This window comes from Petaurus breviceps, unplaced genomic scaffold (assembly GCF_028583685.1).
Source record: "Petaurus breviceps papuanus isolate PSGF00001 unplaced genomic scaffold, PetGlider_PUasm1.0 189, whole genome shotgun sequence".
Classification (NCBI taxonomy): Eukaryota; Metazoa; Chordata; class Mammalia; order Diprotodontia; family Petauridae; genus Petaurus; species Petaurus breviceps.
In genome coordinates, this window is record NW_027185809.1 from 43156311 (window position 1) to 43161533 (window position 5223).

A 5223-nucleotide genomic window follows, 5' to 3' on the forward strand; every position below is an offset into this window, starting at 1 on the left:
CCATCATTAAGAGGTTTTTTCCAATTATATGCCAATAAAACTGACAATCTAAGTAAAAGAGATGAATACTTACAATAATATAAATTGCATAGATTAACAGAAGAGGGAACAGAATGCCTAAATAAGCCTATTTAAAAAAATAATAAATTGAACAAGCCCTAAATAGCTCTCTAAGAAAAAATCACCAGAGCCAGATATATTCACAAGTGAATTCTATCACATATTTAAAGAACAAGTAATTCCAATACTAAATGAATTATTTGGGAAAAAAGATAAAATATGTTGATATTATACAATACTATATACATATTTTAAGCATTTTCAATTTTCTCAACTTTTTCTTTGTCATCTGTAGATCTTTGCAGAGTGTCTCAATTTTCCTCAAAACTCCCCAGAAACTCCCTCGCAATTTCTTATGCTAACCCTTGAGAGTCATGCTGTGGAAGGGATAAATGTACTTCAAATAATTAACAACTTTAACAAGCATGATGCAAGGATAAAAAATAAACCCACATAAATCATCAACATTTCTGTATATTACCAAGAAAGCCCAGCAGCTAGAGATAGAAAGGAAAAAAAAATCATTTAAAATTGCTATAGACAATTCAAAATATTTGACAGTTTACCTGCCAACAAACCCAGTAACTGTATGAACATGCTTATGAAACACTTTTCACAAAAATAAAGTTATATTGAAACAATTAGAAAAATAATAAATATATTTCTCATGAATAGACTCAGCCAATATAATTAAAAAGACAATTCTGCCTAACTTAATTGATTTTTTAAGTGCCAAACTATCAAAACCGAACTATCAAAAATTACTTCATAGAGCTGGAAAAAAGAATAACAAATTTCCTGTGGAAGAATGAAAGGTCAAGGATATCAAGAGAATCAATTAAAAAAATATGAAGGAAGATGTTATAGCCATACCAGCTATCAAACTGTATTTTAAAGTGGCAATTATCAAAACAATTTAGTGCTGGCTAAAAAAAAAAATAGAAAAAAGTTTGAGTGTATACAAAGGGGCAAAACCTGTAATTTTAACCCAGTTGAAGTGTAGACATTCTTCCAAAGAAGACTTTAAACCCTAATATTCCTGTCACTACCACCCTGAACAAAGAAAACAGAAATGCATCTCAGCTAGTGAACTGTGTACTTTTCAGATGATGGAGATTTAAACCCATTACTAAAGGAGGCAAATCATTTCACTCCTCACACTGAACCTTATACATTCTTTTTGCTTTCTTCACATAAAATGAAAAATTGAAAATTATTCTTATGGTTCTAGCACATCAACTTTAGTCTCTCATCTGCAAAAATATTTCTTTCTTGTTCCCCTCCCTCTCCTGGGGTAGAAGGATGGTTGCTTTTGTAATCTGAAAAATTCTTTAACAAAACATGCTAGGATCATAATTCAGGTCCAGAACTTAAGTAGCTAAGTTCTTTATTTTCTTTTTTTTTAAAGCAGTTGGGGTTAAGTAACTTGCCCAAGGTTATACCACCAGTTTTTTTTGTGTGGGTGTTAAGTATATGAGGCCAGAACTGATCCTGGGTCCTCCCAACTCCAGGCTGGGGCTCTTACTGTGTCACCTAGCCGCCCCTGCTAAGTTCTAATAGTGTTCTTTTGAAGACTAGGTAGCAAATGTATCTAAGGTTCCTAGTTTATTGTTAGGAAGAGAAAGGCACTTAATTTTCTTTTTTCTTCTTTGTACTTATTACCTGTGCATTCAACAGCAAATGATACAGAAGCTATTCCTTATTTATTTAGAGAATCCTAGGTTTACTTAAAAAGTGTTTTATGATTATTCTTTCATGGTATTATGGTAAAACAGAAACTACAATGACAACACTTCATTGGATTCCTGTGAGTTTCACGGGGTATACTCAGCCCCAGTAATTATTTCAGCATCTGTCTGAAGCACCAACAATACCAGATCTAGCGCTCTGTGCCAGGCCTCAATCTTCTGGTGTGACAACTTCGTAAACCCTTGAAGTTTCCTTTAGTCTACTAGGAACACCTAGATTTAAAGCCCCACTTCTGACTTTATTATATTCTTTCAGAAGGTATAATAGTGGTCAGCCAGAGTTTAGTTTTTTGGAGAAAGTTTTGAATGAACATGCTGGCTTCACTCTCTGAAGAGCAGTGCCTGTGTTGTAGACGACTGATGAAAGGTACTTGTGCCATCCACCTGCCAAGGCTTTAAGTACAGCCGGTCTGTAAAGTGCCTGAGAGGAGGCCATCCAGGAGGAAGCCATCCGAAGCTGTCCCAGACAATCCTTGTCCATCTGTTTGTGACTGTTCTATCGATATGTGGAGATGGGCAAGGCACAGGGCTTCCATGGCGCCCCCTCCCAGGAAGACCTTCTCATAGCTTAGAGCATGATACAAACTGTAGGCACAGGTCCAGAAATGATGCTCCTTGTCTTGGATCTGCGTGAGGACAGGGCTGGTGAGCACCGCTGTGGCCAGAGGCACTCCCTTGGCCTTTATTAAGATGGCCACCTTGTTGCTCACTTCTTTGGTGTTCAGCTGGCTGGCTCTCCACAGGCTCATGTAAATGCCACTCCCCACACATTCTTCATTCAGCCGTGTAGCATAGGTCACCTGCACTTCTCTGCTGACCTCTGCAAAATCCTGCAGCACACAGTGGCTCACCGGCCCAACCAGCAGCAGGTTACTACGCATGCACCTTTACATCAAATTTCCAGACACATTTTCTCCTTCCATGACTAGGTTTACATTTAACTGAATTAATATCTCCAAAGTATGGTCCAGCCACAGCTTCATGTGGTAATTCAGACTTTCTAATTCAGTCTTAACATTTCCCAGCTTGTTCAATCCCAAGTGGCGGTAATTCTCTTTGAAGTCACCATCGATGAGAACTATGCAAAGACCTATTCTGGAGTTCTCTGACTATAGTGGTATAGTTCATGGATATAAGGGTTATATATCCAGAGTAGACACAAGAAAAGCTTTCAGGGATGCCTGGCAAACACCAAGTGGAGATGTTTGAAACATCAAACCTGAATGGCACCATACTATTCCTCTTCCTCACATGTGCATTCTGATATTGGCATCTGACTGCTGCTTCCACTAATGCCATACTGCTATGATCTCCATGGCTCAGACCCACTGCCAACTGCACCAAATCACTACAATGCTGAATATAAGCTGTTCTTTGCTGCTAGTCTGATAAGAGTAATTTTCTGCCGTATTAAAATGCCTACTATGGCTTAGTCTTGATTTTCTGGGGTGGCTATTTGGAATCAGGCTGATCTGGGGAGCCTAAGACAGGGCTTTATTTCCTTTAGCTACAGATTGAGAACTGAAGTAAGAAGACCTTGAACATAATTCAGAGCAGCACCCTGAAGAAAATGCAGGGGTGGATGGTTGAGAAGACCCTGCTCTCTTTGGATCCAAGGAATCTCGGCTGGAAGTGCACAAGGGGGCTGGGAATGATACTGAGGGTTCCAAGGAAAGGATATCTCCTAGTATCTCCAGTGTTAGCAACCACATTCGGCAGAGGGATCTGAAGAGGATCAACTTCCTTCCTGCAAGACTTCAGGCCTTCTGACATCACCGACACTATGACTGAGATGGAGATGTGTTGATGGAGACAGTGGAGGGCTGCGGTGCTCCAGGCGCTGCCAGAAACAGCAGGGTGTTGGTCCGGGTCCGGTAAGGCACTCTTCTGTGACTGCACTGTTTCCTAAAGCAGCTGTCCAACAGAAGTGCTCAATTCCAGACTTTGGAGAAGCCTCACTGGGGAGCAGGCTAGGACACTTTCCTGAGAGTCTTCTCCTAGGATAAAGTTGGCCACCTTTACCGGGCCTAGGAAGCTTCGGCCCATTTCCATTAACGCGGAAAGCTCCTGGAGGCCTGCGTGTCTCCTGCTCATGTTTATGCAAGCCATGCCCTTGACCCAGGGTCTCCAGTGACACAGAAGCGGGCGCTGCCTCTCATTCCTTCAGGCAAGGGCAGGGACCCGAAGCAGCCTGGGAAGAGGCTGCCTGGCACGGCTCGGTGCTGGGCATCTCCTTGGCTCCCGTGGGCCCGGGCCTCCCGCCGCAGCCCTGCTGATACCGTGTTTCCCCGATAATAAGACACTGTCTTATTAATTTTTTTTGGAAAGAAAAACACCAGAGGGCTTATTTTCAGGGGAGGGCTTATGTTGTCCTGCCTCAACTCTCCTCCGCGGCACTCCTCTCAATGGCGCCATCAAGCAAATCACTGGGGAAGAACAGGATGACGTGCTCACTGCTTCAGCTCTGATTGGATGCAGCTCGGAGCATGGCGTGCGTTTCACGGTGGGGCGGATTGGTGCATACAGAGGGTACCGTAATGTAGTGTGTAGCGCAGGGGATCACCTTCACTACAGTAGCAATCTCAATAGGGCTTATTTTTTGGGGAGGGCTTATTTTAGAGGAATCTTACACAGTAAGGGGAGGTCTTATTTTCGGGATAGGTCTTATTATCGGGGAAACATGGTAGGACTCTGTCACCAGGCTGTGGTTACATTGTAGCAGAACGTTCTCTTCTGCTCAGCTCCACCGCCAGCTTGTCCTTGGCTCCCGCTGCTCCAGCCGCCAACTTCAAAGGTCTCATTTCTCAAATACATAGAGAATGGAGTCAAATTTATTTTAAAAAATGTTATGCCCCAATTGATGAATTATCAAAGGATAAGAAAAGGTAGTTTTTAAACAAAGAAATCAAAGTTTATATAGTCCCCTGGGAGTGGGGGGATGCTCTAAATCACTATTGATTAGAGAAATACAAACTAAAACATGTGTCAGAATGGCTAATATAACAAAAATAAGAAAATGATAAGTGGTGGAGAGGATGTGGAAAAACTGGGACACTAATTCACTGTTGGTGAAGCTGTGAACTGATCCAACCATTTTGGAGAACAATTAGGAAGTATGCACAAAGGGCAATCAAACTAAGCTTATTCTTTGTTTCAGGAATGTAATTACTAGGTATATATCATATACAGATACATGTACATATACATACTCACACTAACATACATACACACATAAACATATACATGCATGTGTATACACACATGTACACCTATTTTGTACATAAAATGAATAAATATGTGTATATACATATATACACACAAACATGCATTTATATATATACATATATATATATACACACATATACACTTATTTGTACAAAATATTTATAGAAGTTCTTTTTGAGATAGCTAAGAA

At 40.8% G+C, this 5223-nt stretch overlaps 1 pseudogene; it reads right to left on the bottom strand.

Moving 5' to 3' along the window:
- Positions 1 to 1838: 1838 nt before the first annotated feature.
- On the bottom strand, positions 1839 to 3917 carry LOC138164077 (chaperonin-containing T-complex member BBS12-like; annotated as a pseudogene).
- Between the last annotated feature and the right edge of the window lie 1306 nt (positions 3918 to 5223).